Source organism: Mastacembelus armatus, chromosome 23 (genome assembly GCF_900324485.2).
Source record: "Mastacembelus armatus chromosome 23, fMasArm1.2, whole genome shotgun sequence".
Lineage (NCBI taxonomy): Eukaryota > Metazoa > Chordata > Actinopteri > Synbranchiformes > Mastacembelidae > Mastacembelus > Mastacembelus armatus.
In genome coordinates, this window is record NC_046655.1 from 12,719,256 (window position 1) to 12,737,446 (window position 18,191).

The following is an 18,191-nucleotide window of genomic DNA, read 5'->3' on the forward strand; positions in this document are numbered from 1 at the left end:
GTTACATTATTTGGTGTTTTTATTATTCAACTACATATTTAGTAGAAATTGTTCTGACACATGCCAACACATCCAAATGTAACAGGGTTACCATCTTTATAAAGCTGTAATGTTCATCAGATTTCTACTAATGTCTTCAGACAGTGACACACGTGTTTGGTTTGATCCTCAGCTTTAAAGTGATTTTTGCAGGTATTGATTGAAAATGGCACTGCAGGCATTAGTATGTTGGTATGTTCTAGCCAGCTTTGCACGTTAATGGATTTCCCCTAGTGCTCGAGTAAATAATAAATCCTAAGGCTGCAAATTATTACATCTGGGATTTGACTGCAACACGTTTCATTATTCACAGAGCCAGGGAATAGCATTGCTGTAGCCTAGCATGTACTGTATGCTAATGGTAAAGCTTACAGTGGATCTGATTTGTAATTAGGTTGTGAGGGTGAAGACAACAAATGATTTGTGAATGTACAATAAATGTCTTGAAGAAATTCTCATGCAAGTTATATGACTGGTCAAATGCCAGACAGTGACATATTGTTTTGCACTGATCAACCGTTGTATAAATACTTTAGTCAACAAATTAGCATAGTCGGCAAAAATGGCTGGTTTTCCAAGTTTAAGAAGGAAGTAAATGAATAAAATACTCAGTGTTGACAACTTTTCTAGTTGTAAAATTGACTGCTATAGGTCTGCTTGTTGTGCTGTTGGACTTTAATTTATTTTTGAAAGGGCCTTGAAAGATCTGGCAAAGATGAGGACTGTGAATTTTGCAGCAGCTGCTGTATCTCTCTGTAGATGTCTGCTTTCAAAGAACAGGAAAGGTGTTGGACGTGCTGAGCAGCATGAACAGGACGACTCGTAAAAGACTGGCTGGCAGTTATTCGTCAGTGTATCCCTGTTTATTAAATGGTCCCCCTGCACAACTGTGTCTTGATCTTCACTTTGACAGTGTCTGTGAGTCTTCACTGTAGAGGTGGCACCGCTGCTTTAAAATGGAGAAAATAAATGTGCACTTAAAGTCGTTTCTTGCATAGATTTGTTTTAATAGATCAATAAGTGCATTGTCAACATAATATATGCAGAACTTTGACAAGATCTGATTTTCTCATTTTTTTTGTGACATTGCCAGTCTGGTTATTGTGTTGAGACACATTTCTCTACAGTCTGTGACATATTTGCCTCATTAATTAGGGCTCAGCTAATGAGGAACCTGATCCTGACCCTCTGACATGTTGTCTGTTAGTCTAATGGATCATTCATGCTCACGTTTGCACAAGTGCTCACATTTAAAAGCGCCGACACAAATTCTGTTGAGTCAACCTCTTGTTGCTCTCAACCCATAAATCTTTTAGCTGGCGTGTTGAAGTGAGTTGTGCGTGTGTGTGCGTGCGTGCGTGCATTAATGGGCATGCTGTGTGTGCCATGAGAACGTGAGCTACATGCTCTGTATCTGATGTGTTACAATTGTGTTTGTAATAATTGAAAATGTTTGATTATTGGGTGAGATGGCTCCTCTTATATATGAGTTCTGTTTGGGTAAGTGATCATAGCATCACATTAGCACAGTGATTGGCTGGTTTCTTAACATAATTGGGAACAGGTGGCTTTGCCTCACATCTCTGGAGGATTCTCTTACATATTTGATGGAAAGAAAGATTTATTGGGAAAAAAAAGTGATTTTTCTGCATCGTGTGCATGTCTGACAACTTAAGCTACTTTCAGCATCAAAGTGCTTAACACTGCGTAAAACCATTCATTTTTAATGGAAGGAGCGCTGACGCCTGATTTAGGCGCAGTGATATACTGCATGCCTGCCACAGGGAACCCATTGAGCAAAAACACACAACATTGATGCACAGAAATGAAATTACCTTAAGTTTGACGCTGGTCTTTTGTAATGTTGTTAGAAATGTTCAGTCCCAATGAACGGCTCCTAGTTCTGTTTTTGTGAAAGCAACTTAACACCAAAATGAATGACTGTCAGTGTTTGCTGCTGATAGTCACAGAGGGCTGTTGATATCCTGCTGAAAGCTCTGCCTCATTTACAGACATGTATCTGCATAAAGTCTGTACATGTGGGGACATTTCACCATATGACTAGAGGACTGTGTGTGTGTGTGTGTGTGTGTGTTGTGTCTGCAAAAGAGCGATAGTGTGTACGAGTAAGACTTTTTTTTTTTTTTTTTTTTTAAGAGTAAGTTCTGCGTAAGACTTTTTTTTTTTTTTTGGTGTCTGTGTGTGGAGAGAAGAGCTCATGGGTGTGTCACAGTTGATGTGGTCTGATGTTGAAGAGGTGAATGACAGGCTGCTGGGTGAGATGGGAATTGCTGTTTCCAACGCTTCATCCACAGCTGTCCATCACCTCTTTGACTTTTTTTTATTGATCACAAACCCCGGCACCTTCATGGCCACGTCCTCACCCACCTCTGTAATTCTGTTTGTGAACTCTTGGTTGAAATCACCTGGTTGACCCATTTTTGCTGATTATTTCCACACAGCAAGTATCAGGTTCTTTCACACACTCCTGTGGGCTTCTCTGAATATGTTGCATGAAGTGCTCTTATTCGGCCAACAAGTGGCTGTCATTCTTCTCTCAAAGTTTGACAGATCTCCAGGAAAAACACTGAGCCCTGTTGTCTGTCAGGAATTTCAATGATGCTTCAGTCTGCTGTCATTGAACTCTTGTCTTTTCCACCTATGTGTGTGTGTGTGTGTGTGTGTGTTGCTGTCTGTCTTCCTTCCCTGATGAGATTTCACAGTTTGTGGCAACAGTGGTTACTTTATCCTTGCGTAATGCTGATTTCATGCTTGGCATACGCTGTGTCACAGATGCTGCACCCAGTTTTCCAGCTTTCTAAGCCTTAGTGGCATCCTTCAATGTGATGCCGTTATCTTTTTGCTCTCTGTTAATCTTCATTAAAACGCTCAGAGGGAACGAATATATGGCCCATTATCAGATTAGTTTGGGTGCAAGAAGGGAGGCAAAAGAATATTGCTTTTACACACTCTCTGGCTGAATCAGGAAGTGTTTAAGAGACGTGTTTGTCTTATTTTCTTTCTTACTGAACATCCATTTCACAGAAAAGTTACCCGTTCTAAAAAGTACTGATGATCTCTGGTATCTCCCACAAATTGGTTAACTGTGTTAGGTGAGTGCCTCTTGAAGATGCTCACCCTGCACAGTCCTCTGATTGTCTGAGATGCAGACGAGCGTCTGTTGGGTAGAACTCATGAGGTGCAGCAGTTCGTTTTATGAACTCGGGTCTTAATAGCATCATCATGTGGGAGCACAGTTGGATGTGTAACCCGTACTGTAACCTTTTACTGCTCATTAAAAGACTTACTGGATAATTATATTTTGTTAAAGGATTGAACAAGGATGTACAGGAAAGCACCGTGATTCTCAGTAGTGGATGCCTGTGGGTTCAATAACAGGACTGCCAAGTTAAATCATTCGATGCTCTGAAAAACCTTTGCTATGTCTCCGTCTCTCAAAGGGGATTTGTTACTTCATGTTTGACAAATTCACTGTGCACGGTTTAGTTTGACACTAGAAGGCTGTTTTCATGTTCATCGTCTCATGGGGGTCGGGATTGTCTCTGCCTTCAGAATCTACAAAGTATACAAGTATGATTTTGTGGTGTCAAACAGTTTTTGTGGAAAACGATATCAAACATGTCTGGATGGAATAAAAAAAAATTAGGGCGGACCCCAACCACCAGGGTCAGATTAACCTCCAAGGGGGCACGCATTTGTCGTGGGACCTCTATTGACCTTCATTACACGACAGTACATGGCAATTTTATTATTTCCCTAGACACCTACAAACCATTCAGTACTCTGGAGCTGAAATGATCTAGAGTACAAATTAATCAATGTGTTGGTCGACAAGAAAATTAGCTGGCAATTTTGTTGATGGATTAACTGAGTTTTCAGTGTTACAGTCACATGTGGTTCAAGAAGAAGAAGACCGACTCCTCTCCAGTGTATTTTTTACAGGTGGATTAGTTTTGGCTGCAGAAAACTGTGGTGTTTGGTATTTTATTAGGTATTTTTTGTGGCAGACCTGCATGGATTTGAAAAAGAAATAAGATTTTACAAAATGATAATCTCATTTTTAATTGAAAATGCATAAAATCTGCCTCTTCTTTAGTACTTTCCCTGCAGTAGATCTGGCACTTTTTGCTTCCATCCTTATTTTCTTTGTGTTCTATATTCTTTAGACACACAGATTCATGGCCAGCCCAACCAATCATGTCCCAGGAGGCTGGGCTGGTGGTCAGATTGGGGGTGGTGTCTGCATTGTTGGATGTCTCTTGACCAGCCACAACCAGAAAGTCAATTTGATTAATCTTGGATGGAAATTGCAGAGGCCTGCCTATACTCCCATACAGTCATCTCCAATTACAATCTACTAGTTCCTCCCATGGAGCCTCTGCTCACATGTACATCATCCCCTCCCATGCACCGTATCCTGCTCTGTGAAGCAGGGCTGTCATATACAAGGCTGTGCATGATGGGACACATAATTGTATGAACACGTGACGTTAGTAGGGACATGGCAGGTTATTGTATGTAGTCAGAGCCGCCTGTGTGTTATTTATTTCCTCATAGATTTCCCCAAACAGATGCACTTTCCTCTGTTCTCCATGATGCTATCCAGCAGACAGGAGATAACATGTCACTAAATTTCCCATCGGTCATTCTCCTCTGCGATGTGGTTGCTCCTCTTGTGACATGTTAGTCCCTTTTCACGCTGGTTCTCTTGCTGATGTGTTTCCCTACATATTTGTTCACAAACTGCTGATTACAATCTGTCCATCAGCATTCAGCCGTGTTTTATTTTGGCTCCATGTCATGGTTGTCTTGCTTCTGACAGTCCAACTTCTACCCAACTTCATTTGACCCTGTCACTGTTCATTTAAACCATATGAGGATGTGATGCTTCAAAGCTGAGTGTGGTGGTGTCACTGAATCCCACTGCTGCACTTGTGATGTGCAGTGAACATTTTTAGTGTTTGAAGTGCCTTTATCATGACACCAGTGAAGCTGATCTCAGGAGGAAATCACCAGCTCCATACACATCCCTCTGTCTTAGCCTGAATATTAAACTCTTGATCAATCAGTACTTCCTCCTGCATTTTATCTGCACCCTGAGAGTGGTCTTCTTTTATATGTTCTGTAATTATTAATTATTAATAGAGATATGACATGAAAGCCAAAGTAGACTTGCTGGTGTTGCTAAGTCTATCTATGGGAGCATCAGTTTGCAGCATTAGTTCATGCAACGCTGAAATTTCACTCTTCCACTTTGATGTTTGGGCTCATGGTGATAAACTGAGCAAAACACCCGAGGGAGACTTCATACCGAGAGAGTGTGTGGGCTTTCTCAAAGTCAGCCTGAATAGCTCACAATAAACAGATAGCAAAGACTTAGACATGCAAGCAAGTCAGTAGTGAGCTTAGTCTATGAAAAAAATGGACACCCTAACATATTCAATAGCCTTCTCCATGCTGTCGTCTTTACACACTGTTGTCTAGAATATGTACAGATATGGTCGTGTGGAAAAGTGTTTGGATAAAGACGTTTATACATTTGATCATTTTGTAAAAATAAAGAATTTATGTTGTAGTTAATTGTGTACAACCAGACAGTGTAAGAAATTCCCAGCCTTTTTGCTTGTGACCCTTAAATATCTCAATATCTCCATCAGTTTGAGCAGTTCCATCATGTATGAAATTGAAGAAGCAAAGGATAAAGTTGTCAAAAGATAGATCTGCGAGAAGTAACTGAAAAGGAGTGGAGTTTGATAGAGTGAGGAGACTTGATACTGGGTTCAGATTCAATAAAATGATACTGAATCTCAGTCCAAGCTTCAGCACAGAGCTGTGTGGTGTTGTTGGCGTAAACGGCATCAGTACAGTCATGTACCAAATTTCAGTCATGCACGGAAACGTTACAGCACTTCATCATTTACAACCGTAAAAATGATGCATGTTGGTGTAAATCTATATTGCAGCTCTTGCAGCGTGATGGGAATAGTTCGATGGGCTAGAAGGGAGCAGGGTGGAGGTTCATATTCCCGTCAATACATACAGTAATAGGATTTGGCTTGCCATGTGCATTAATTAACACACCATCCCAACTTTATACAAGGCCACTGGGGTTCGTTTCCACATTTAGCTCAAGCAGTGACTGGAACTACATCACATGGTAGAACTGGTCACTCATAATGTTGATTATTGTTAGAAACAGGAAAAAAAGTTTTCCTCCGATCAAAGGTGAGAAGTTAACGTTTGACATTTAGCGAAATGCTGCACATTTTCAGCTGTAATCTGAACATTATTTAATTTCATTTGTTTCTTGTCTATGTTTGCAAAAGAACATTTAAATCTAGTGTTGCAGCAAAGACCATAGAGCTGCTTTTCAACATTTTGGGCTTCACGTCTGTCATCATCAGTTTTCATTAATTTATTCTGTGGTGCATTAACAAAAATATGTGAAGTAAAATTTGAGAGTGTCCTGACTTGACATTGTGGCCCTGAACGATCCACATAACCAGATCCAGTATAATCCGCATTATACAGGCCTCTCTGAATCACCATACACTTGTTTCGATCAAATGCGGTGTCAGGGAAAAACAACATACTTGAAAAGGTTAAAAAGAATTGAAATGAAGTTGAATTTCAATTAGTGAATTAGTTTTCCATAATGCAGTGTCTGTGAGTCATCGCTGCTTGTTGTGCTCGCTGAGGAGCTGCTGCTTGTGTGAATAAAGATGAAAAGGGTTTGTGTTTGAGGCTCCTCCAGGAGATTTGCACACACTTTTCAGGAGTGTGCCTTTGAGAAAAGTTGCTAACTTTCTAACCTTTGTCTTGTTTACCAGAAGTTTGATTATGTGTTTGCTGTGTAGAACTTGTCTGTCTCCTAACCTTGACTTCAGTAGTGATGTCCAGTGAAGCTTGAACGGATTTGTCTTTGGAAAGGAGGGAGCTATTGGAATATTGGATTTGCAGGCTCAGCTTGGTTCTGCATGAATGAGCTACTTCTGCAGTGTCGTGGAGGAAGTGCTGCTGGTGGTTTGCTTTGACTAAATTACATTTACATTGCTGTTGTAAAGTCGCATCTTTTTTTTTTATTATCTTAAATTCATCCAAGGAAACAGCTGAACGGAACGTGCTTTTACTTTCCTGTCCAGAACCTACAGTATCACTGATCATCCCCTGAGGTAAAGACGTGGACGACCTGTCTTGTTGCATGGAGGAAGTATTCTGATCGTTCACTTAAGTAAAGTAGCAATACCATACTGTAAAAACTATTTCATATACTGTCAGATGGTTTAATTTGCAGCAGTGGATCAATATTATGTGTAAGGATCATCTTGGTTTGTGTGTAAAATCTCTTGCAGGGTGTAATGGAACAAATCTAGGAAAATAAATATGCCATGTGATTCCTCTGAGCTTTAGTTAAGTATAAAATGGTATTAAATGGATATTACTATTCATTACTGCTGCAATTTGTATTGACTTAAATATATCGATCTACTTATTTTTTATTATTTACTGTTAATGTGCTCTGTGTTACACTGAGAGGTGTTTTATCTTTTGTCCAGTTTTATAAATGACAGAAATGAGGCATTCTGGGTATGTATCTGTGTTGTAAAGATCTTTAACTGAGACATTGTGCCTCATATGTGAGGAGAACTTACAGTATGTAGGTATTTGATGCTGGACTAAACAGAGATAGGAAACATGTACAGTTTCTATTGTTTTTGTTTTTTGACTCAGGATGTATCATTATTGCCCACAGCTGTGTGATGCTGCTGGTGAGAATTAATAATAGTAATGTATGGAGGCTAAAATGCTGCCAGACACGGTTCTTGCAGAGCGCTGGAATCGGTGACTGCACACCACACCTCAGAGGCAGTCGCTGATAGGAAGGTCTCAGCCCCTGTGGAATCGAACATCAGGTTGATGCACGACTTCTCCATTGTGTCTCCACAGTATTGAACCTCCTCTCCCCCTTCTTCTTTTAATAGTAGCCTTGAAGCTTTCGATGACCTTTACTTCGCTGGTGGAAGAAAAAACAGAGACATAAGTAGGTTGTTCTGTAGCTCCGCCTCATGCTTGGCATCTGCGCAGCGTGTAGGGGTGAAGGAATAGTACAATTACTAATCATTAAATGTCCATTTTATAGATTTTGGTGCATCTACTAAACACTGATTCACAGGCTCTATTACCTCAAAGCAGGCACCTAATAGGTAATGCTTGGCAAGCGCTAGTGGCACACATAAATACACACCCCAAAGCTCAGGCGTTACTGCTCTTACCCCACAGCATGATCATCATTAGGTGTCTGCCTCGCTCTCAAGGAGGAATTGTCCTCTTTACAGCCGCAGGGTCTGATCCTGCATTGAAAGGGAGGCCACATGAGTGTGTTTGAGGACCTAGTCCACTGTGGCTCCTCTCTCCTGCACCGGTGACCAAACGTACGGATGATTTAATTTCACTTCAGGTGCTTTTAAGTTTGCAGTCTGCAAATGCCAACCTGCTCCAGCGAAGGTACTTGATTGAACATCGATTAAATGGCTTAGGAGATCAATGCACTAATTATCACATTTTAAAAAAAAAAATCAAAATATAGATAGTCATTAGGAAATGTTAAAACTAAAACAATAAGACAATCTGTTACCAAAGAAAGTGTGTTATAGAACATATTCCCCAATGGACAGTGAAGTGTTCCTCCTGTGAAGGACAACATCTCTAAATATAGAAAATCCTCATTTACCCACCATCAGCCCACATCTGAAGGGATCTGCAGGAAGAAGGGGTTTCCACTTTTAGAACATGGTTATTCAGAGATAATACTGACATCAAATATTTAAACAGATAAGGATCTATGTTCACCTTCTGTCTCACTTGACCAACAGAGGTCTTCTTCTGCATGAACATGATTGGTTTCACTGCCGGTTAGGTAATAAATAACTACGGGCTTTGCTGATATAATAGATAGCTGCTTTCCAGTCGAAGAATGTGTGTCCACATGTGGGTGGCAAACAACAAACTGTTTCCAAGGAAACAAACAGATGCAATACTTTGCGTTTAGTACTGAATGTGAATCAGTAGAGCAGAAAAAGTGTTTTCCCTGTTAATAGCAAATGGGTTTTGAAGTGTAGTTTATCAGTTGAAAATATCCTCAGGCTTTATGTGTTTTATTTTGGTCCAAATTAATGATTTATTTCAAATAAAACGTTTGAACAAGTAATAGGTATTTCTGAGCACTCAATTGGCTCCACTTAATGGAGCCAATTGACAAAGTACTCTGCACTCTGGCATGTGTGCTCAGATTTGTGCTGTGAGATCACAGGAGTTGTTGGGTAGAAGCCCTACACAGGCACAATCATCTGATATTAGTAAACGTTGCAGATAGAAGATTTGAAATTTGGATAAAGGCAGATATTTGGTGCATCTTAAACATGCTAATGATGTGGCTCTGTGCATGACAGCTGCCACACGTGACAGTTTTATTTAACCCTGTTAATTCTGTAACTGCAGCCAAATATTTTGGCTTTAATACTTACAAATGTAACTGCTACTCCTGTGATTCTGTAGTTTTTACATAATTGATTTTAATGCCATTTAAGCTTGAGTTTCCTTTATTAAGGTCAAGATTGCGAGGCCAGTGCTGAGTGTCAGCAGAGGGAATAACCAGTTTTGCCTTCTGCACAGAAAAAGCTTTGCAGCACACGAGAGGGGAGAGTTCACATGGTTTACTATGGTAACAATGGTTGGAGAAGAAGAAGACTTGTTTCCAAGGTGATGTGTGTTCCTACATTGCAAATGTAAGCAGACACAATGAGGAGATGCTCCACCTTGAGGCAGCCTTGATTACAGAAACCACTTTCCATCAAGTCGCTTCTGATTTTGCTTTTTGCTCCTAAACCTTCTCCTCATGAAAACCTGTTATTTCGGAGCTTGGGATTGGAACGTGCACGTGTAATCTGTCATCTGCAGCGTTATGATTTTAACTCTGTGTGGACGAGCAATAGATCATTTTAGTCTGTGCACAAATCAGAGAAAGGTTGTCGTGTAGAAACGGAACATCCATCCTAATATAGGAAGAGATCATCCATAGAGCACACAGAAATTGTTTTTCTTTCAATCCCTTTCTAGTTGTAATCTCAAATGTAATGATGCTTTGTACAGTATTATAATCCAAAGACCCTGAAGATTATGTGTGTGTGCAAACGGAAGAACAGAACATGTGTACCTTTAAACATTAAAGCCGGACCACTGAGCCGCCTATTTGCTTCTACTGACAGTCCTCTGTTAATGAATTATTGATGGTGGCCCTCCTCATACACTATTTCAGAGAGCCTTCTTTTCTTTAACCTTCTGAGATGGGGGGGTCTTGCAGATTAGACAATGCAAGAGCTTGTAATATGTCTAGGCTGCTTAGCTGTCAAGATCTCAGTTTTAATTAAAGACTTGTCTTTGGAAGTCAACCTCAGTGTTAATGAAAGGGACAGGCACTAGGAGAATATGGGGTGGATATAAATAGCAGATTTTGTAGGGTAGGATTCCCTGTCGGGTTGGAGCCAAGCTCATAACAGATCATGCAGGCTGATTAGCATAGACATGCTCCCGTGGCTCTGGATACAGATGTGTCTGGGTGATGTTGCACACATCAGGAAAAACAGAGAAACGTGTTTTTCTCACTCTAATACAGATACACAACACTTATTTCCACAAACACACATCTGAGAAAAATCAAGTCACAGGAGGAAGGAAGTATAAATCTCCTATTTAAATACTTGGATTTCTACTTGATGTGTTTGTATTATACCTCTGGAAAAATGGCCAAACATAGAATGTGACACTTTATTCTGAGGTATTTTCAGCAGAGTTTCAGTGTAGTTACTCAGTTTCAGGTAACATCAGGCTCAGTGAGGGCTCCAAACCCAGTACAGCAATACACTGTAGAGGATGCAGTGACTTCAGTTTCATTTTCACTAACACCATCCGTTGCAGAAAGTTACCTGGACTTTTCAAATGAGCAGATGATTTAACATGATTTGCACCTAAATATTATTTCCCCATGTCTTAAAACATCTTCTGCAAGAGGATGATCCTTGCAACTTCTACTTAACATCCTTTTTGCAATGGCAACCATAGAGAAAACAGTGGAGTGAAGAGAAAACTGGAGGGTATGACCTACAGTAGTAGTTCTGCATTAGCCCAGTGTGCAGTCTGAGAAACATGTTAAATATGTTTAATGCCTAATGAAGATTTTTGGATATTTTTCCACCTGCATTGCTTATATCCATGTTTACAGCTAACAGTCCCTTCTGCCTTTTGCTGGTGTGGTGTTGAGTTTCTTGGAGTCTTACCGTCACCCAACTGTCGATTGGTCTAATTGTGTGAAACTGTTGGCAGGATTGTGTATTGTGATATCCATGTGCATGTACTGAACACGTGTTTGTGTTTGTAGAGCAGAGATGAAGGGCGAAAATAGCTCATCAGAAGACTGCTCCAGAGAAATGGAAAATCCACAGGGAGCATGGGTTACATTTTTGTAGAATCTAATCCTTCTGATACTATTCTGTTTTATGGATTTTGTTTTTATTTTATTTTTTAAATTCTCAGTATTCAGGTCGAGTTAGTCCTTCAGATGCACAAGCTGTGTGATTTGTGGGTCAGCATTGAGATGAGTTTCGAATGAATAGTTGTGTATAGTCCACACTTCTGTAGATTTTACTCGGAGTTGAAGAAAAATACCGTTACTCAAGGTCGATTCATCCTTCAGTCATCACAATAATGGATTTTCCTTCTCCATGGCTTGTCAACAATTTGTTTTCTAGCAGCTTGTGTGTCTAATGTGTCTGCACTGTAAATGTAAACGTGTGTTTATAAAGGACACTGAGGACAGTAAAAGAAAGAAACCCGAAAGCTTAAGCTCACAGTATAAGCCTCTATTCTTAATGCAACCAGCAACAGACTGTTTGCATTAAGTCAGTGTGTCTGTTGATTGGATGGTCCTAAAGAAAAAGAAATAACAGCCACAAAACTCATCATGTGTGTAAGGATCACTTGATTGGTAATGATCAAGACGATACAGATACAGTCACACCTCATATTGACTTGATCAGTGACGTAAATCTGCGTCACTTGATGTATCCTGAGCTGTGATTTACTCTACAAGGGATGGCGTCTGAATAAAGTCCACACTCTACAGAGAAAGACACATTTTTAAGCATAATGTATAAAATAAGTCATAGCAGACAGGTTTCATTGCAGTAATAAAACTGAAGAAAGTGAAATGCCAGGACAGGCAGACGCACAAATCACTGGGCTTTGTTAATGAAAGAAATTTGATGGAATAATCCAGAATTGAATGCAGTTTATAATCTCTGCAGTAATGTAATCAAAGAATGTTTACACCACACATTGCTCCACTGCACAAACTTTGCCAGTAGCTTAGACACACAAAGGCGGTCTAAAGTGTATTGGGTAATTGGACTTGGCAGCTTTGAATTTAATCATTTCTAAAATAGTTTTATCTACAGTACTAAAGACAAACCCCACTGGTGTTTCAGGACCTCACAATGTGTGCATTCTTTAGAGCTCATATTTCACCTACTGTGGCATACAACTGGCAACCCAACAGCACATGAGAACCTTTGGTTTATATCTGTCAGCCTAGTATTGCTTGCAGCTTGAGATGGAACTGGCTACCCAGTAGCTGTTGTGATTTGAGACAGAGTTGGCATCTCTCAAACCCTTAGAGATTTCTGACACATATCTGACAACCCCAGTAACCCTTGAGAGTTCAGACACATATCTGGCAACACTTTATCCCACCAGGGCTCGCTCCACATGGTGCATCTTGATCTGGCAACACAACAGCCCCCAGGAGGGAGCAGGCTGCTGCAAAGGATAGAGCTGGCAGTTCACCAGGATTATCTGGTTTCTGCCATTTCATGTCTGAACTCTTGGAATCTGAAAGACAGATACCCTTAGAGTAATTCACTATTAATAGTATTTTATGCAGTATTTTTAATCTTTACTGAAAAGAAAAAACAAAAGGGAAAAAAGTACAAAAATACACGGACAAGAAACGCAAGAAACGCCACCACCTAGATTGTCAGAAACTGCTCTAATTTTAATTCCAAAACATACAGATATTGAACTAGAATGTATGTGTGTTGCAAATTATTCCAGAAATTATCTCCAGTGTTTTAAAAAGGGAGTAAATGCATTCAGGAAGCTTATTGCGCCTCAAGGATGTTTTTGAGAGTGAGACAGCACAGCCAATGTAAATATCATTGTAAATATAATTGCAGTTAAATCATCTGTTATTACAAACATGATGTTTTTATGCCATAAATTCACAGATGTACAAATTTGCAAATGCGCTTTGTTTTCATTAGGGGCCCATGAAAATAATCATTAGAAATAAATCTGTGTGTAATCATCTAATGAGTTCACTGAGACTCATGAAGGTTAGAAGTGTTTGTGTAAACAGAGTGATCCAAATCACACTATCATAGGTATATACCCCATGAGCACAGAGTTTAGTTTTTATATCTGGCCTCCTGGGGGTGTTTACATTCAGACATATTAGTTCACCAACCAGGAATTGTGCAAATCCTGTGTAAACTATGATAGACCTGAAGCAGCAGCCACAAAGCTTATATTTTTGAAAAGAGAAAATAAACAAGGTGGCCTGTTGTTTGTTTGCGAGTCAGAAAATAAGCAACTTTGAACTGGCATAATGCAGGGCAGCTAAAGGCAGGGGTGGGGGCCTGGCAAAGGAGAGCAGCTCTTGGTCTCTGAGGAGACCAGGTCTCATGGTGTAGGCAGGAGCTCAGTGGATTGGGTTCTTTGTGGAGCTGTGCAGTGAAAGACTGAAGGTGAGTGACTGTGACTGTGATAGGTGTGGTACCAACATGAGGCAGCTGCACAGGCTCACCTTGTTTCTTTGGTGGATTTACCAAACCGGATCAATATTGTTTGGTGGCATGTTGGCTGCGGCAGCATGTTGGTTTATATAGCACACAGTTAGCATGCTAATTAGCATCTTGGGCCCAGTTCAGTAAAAAGCACCTGACGCACCAAAGGGTGCCCACCTGTGTGCCTGCACTCCCACCCTAGGTCATTTCTTATGAGCTAAACTAAATATCTGTATTAGTGGAGTTATTCAGTGATGGTGTTTGGCTCTCAGGTCAAGTGGCCTAACAAGCCTTTAGGTCCAGCCACTGTAGCTGTGGATACAAGGCCAGGTCATGCTGCCTCATATCTGCTGTTTGCTTGGGCTAGAACAGGATTCAGTAAAGCTTTAAATGTTGCGTCATTTAACGTGGATGCTAAGCTTCTTTAGAAAAAACAGAACCTACCTTAAGATGAATTCTCTGCACAGTCTGCATTAACCTTTGTGAGGACTTTCTAATGCCTACCCTTTCTTATCAGTGTTTTTACCAGTCTAATAAATAGCCCCTGTTTTTGTTGCCTCAAAATATTCTGTGAATTTTTTGCCCTTGTTTTCTGCTGCTCCCTGAGTGTTTGACTCTGGACTGCAGCTCTGCGATGCTCAGTCATGTGCACTGAAAGCTGAGAGTGATTGTGCATGCCTACATGCTCTGTAGGCATGTGGGCCAGGTGAGGACAGCACAGGGGAGAGGCTGCTGTGAGGTAATCCTTCCTTCTGCACCACCAATGTCCTGGCCCAGCAACCGGACTGCTGGGAGCGACCAGAACATGTTAGGGTTTTATTGCTAGGACAGCAAACAGCGAGCTTTCTGTACAAGCCACATTTTGATTTGTTTATTTCATGCTACACTGTTGGTTTTAAATATTAGGTGACCAGTTGTCTGTGTTTCCAGGTGTAGCTGGTTATTTCTGTGTATTGTTGCAGGGAGTCCTGCAGCTGCTACTATCAGAATCTCTTTGATACAGGTACTGAAAAAATACTAGTCTAGTATAGAGTTCCAGCAGCCTAATATTGCACCAGACTCTCATCCACCAAACAAATGACCTCATAAGTTGCCCGTTTTCTTCCTGTTGCTGTTTCTTGAGATGCACATCTGGGTCGTATCAGGGGCCGTTTGTTTGTTTAGGTTGGACAACTTGTTTTGTTGCCCCTCAGATCAGGGGAAAATAAAATAAAATAAAAATAGTTGTTTCCATATAAATGTATAGTTTAACTTCAGCTGATTTCACTTTACTGGTTTCAGATGCTTTGCTCTATTTGGCAAATTTTAAAACAAATACAACCCTTTCAAAAAGTTAAGTGAGTAGCTCACCTCAACCTTGTTGAATCAATTACTACTATTACTATTTATGACTAAATATGAAACTATTACTTATGAGAAGTTTACATTTTTTTGTGTAGTGCCTTTAAAGCCACAGGGAACCGTCACGTACAATCGAGGGAGTTAATTTGTGTTTCTGGGTGATGGACGCAGCTTGTAACGAGACACTGGGGCCAGGCAGGCAGAGTAAAACATCTGGCCACTGGTCCCGAGGAGATCAGGGTCATTAGCATCCCAAGGACAGCTGTTAGTCTGTGTACCCCACATATCATCTGTTCAGCATGTGTACGTTCCCTGTCCTGCTCTCAGTGCTCAGTCAGTCCAGCCCAGGCAAAAGAACTCATTTTAAATTCAAAACCTAAAAAATATGAACATCCATTATCATTATATCCTGCTGGATCCAATCACAGCTGGTTCATCTCCCTGACGAGGAAGCTGATCACATTGTTGAGTAATTTCTCAAACACTGATGTATGTAGTCAGCACATACAGAGCTGGACTGCATGTTCATCACCTGCGAGTTGTTTGTGTTGCATTTCCCGGCGCTGTGGGTTCATCCACATTTCCTTATCTCAGCACCTCTGCCAGCAGACAGCATTATCATCCCACTCTGCCTCAGTCTGTGTTAATGTTTGATTTCTGCCCGGCTACATGCTCTCTCCCTGCTGCTGTTGCTGCATTGCACTGGAGGAAACAGGGAAGTGAGTATAAGCCTTGGCTGTTATTTGTGCACATGCAGCCACATTGTGTTTGGAAATATATGAACAGACACAGTGATTGTTCATTCATATATGAGTGTGTGTGTGTGTGTGCCCTGAATGCTATTTTCTAAATTCAGGCTGATTCTCAGGTGGTCTCCTTCGTGCTACAGACCTTTCATAAAATGCCAAAGATTCGCAGCACCAGGCCTTCAGTGCTAATTCATGTTGAACGGTGCCACAGGCCATTTGACTTTTAGTGTTTACTGTACCTGCAGAGAGAAAGGACGAGGAAATGCTGGTGTTTGAGTTCCAGTGTGTAACACAATGTCTCCTTATCTTCACTGCCACTTGAATATGTGCGTACTTGTTTGTTCAGATGAATGTGTGATTAAATATACATTGGTGTCATCATTTGTGAGAAACACAACACAGAAACATTGTTATCCCAAATGGTTTGACCTTTAAAAGCAAACGCTGCTGCTCCAAGATGGATGGGGAGGAGTTTTTGCAGAGTTTGATGATGATGATGTGAACGACAGTTTTTGAACCGTCCTCAGTCACCGTACCTCTTTGAGAGCTCACAGGGCACCTTCAGATACCATTTTGCCTCCCGTCCACTACTGTGATTTTCATTCAAGTCCATATAATTCATGTAGGCACCCTGTGATTTGCTGCCGAGCTGAGTGTCGACAAGTCTGTGCAGGAGAGAGGGCTGGAGGAGAGCGATAACGCTGCCTGCACAAAGGCAGCTCAGATGACTGGGCAAGACAAGAGCAGGAAAGGAGGTGAAGCTTTGTATCTGATAGTTTTACTAATGGCCTTAAAGGCACCAGCCCTCTAAGACATCTGACCAGTAGTTCTCCAGTTTCCCAGGCACACTGCACATGAGCTATTTCAGTAAGGTTTTTATCCGCGTAGCTCAGTAAGATCCAAACATTGTGTTGCCTGACTCTCCCTGGGGTTACATGTAAAACTTTGATACAAAAAGTGTGTAGTATCATATTCATTTTTGTTTTTTTAATGTAGGCTCACCCAAATTATATTTAAACATATTCTCACTTATCTCTGGTGGTATCTACCATGCAAAAAATTGTGGTTTTGCTCTTATCTGACATTATTCGCAGCAGCTAATGTGCTGTTCTGGATAATCCACAGGCCTCACTGCAGCAGCTTCTTCCCAGAGCTTCTCTCTACTTAAAACACTCAGTGTGAAATTATTGAAAGTTGTGTTCTGTCGGAAACAAAAACTCCAGGTCCACTTTTAGTCAACTGTTGGTTCCTAGGTCAAGAATGACCTGTCGTGCTCCACAAACACCAAAAGTCTTTGAGTAGACGCCACCAGATGAGTGAGAAAATGTTTTTTTGTGATTTAAGTGGCTTGACCCTTTAAAGCAATAACTGTGCATCATACTGCAGAGCGAAGGACCACTGGTGGAGGTACATTAATCTCTCCCTGTGCACTGTTCATTAGCTGCTCTAAAAATGTCATCCAGGGTTCAAAATACTCTCAGTAATTGTTAATTATTTCAGTTTGATATTTACAGCCCGTCTAGCTGTAATGCTGCGTCAGGATTAGACACTAAAAAATAAATCAGTGTTTTACATCAGCAATATCCTGCCTGAGGATATATGATCACCTTCAGTGTTTGTGATTAGGTGGGGTTATGTTCTCACTGGTGTGGTCTAATAGTTTATAATGTCAGTGGATGTGTGTTAAGAAACAAATAAAGCTTGGGAGCTATACAGGTGAAGAAGCAGTCGACAGGTCTTTATGTCTTATAACATATTTTCTGTTAATTTTTAGGTCCCAGATTTCTTTCCTTTCAAGGTGCATGCTAAATGAAAGCCAGGTTCAGGTCAGTGGTTTCAGAACTCCCTGAGGATTAGAGATCGCTTTTCAGCCTCCATTCAGACAAAACACCCAGGCCACAAAGCAGGAGAACAAGTGGAAATGTCAAGGGGTCAAGACAGTACAAATTATCTGTTTCATGTCTGCTGCATTTTGTGCCTAAACCAGGAGACTCAAGAGGGAGTCGCCTCTTTATGCCAATGCTTGAGATCCAGCTCTGTCTTCGTATGAAGCTGCTAGTGTTTGCTGTATTCTCTTCACAAGCATGTTTCACATTTCTTCAGTGCTCTGTGCGTCCTCTACAGTTAAGCTTTTCCTGATCTGTGT

General features: G+C 40.8%; 1 protein-coding gene across 13 annotated transcripts in view; it reads left to right on the forward strand.

Annotated features, from left to right (window-relative positions):
* The window catches only part of ppfia2 (PTPRF interacting protein alpha 2), a 105,278-nt gene that overhangs the window by 44,758 nt on the left and 42,329 nt on the right, over positions 1-18,191 (forward strand). The window lies entirely within an intron of this gene.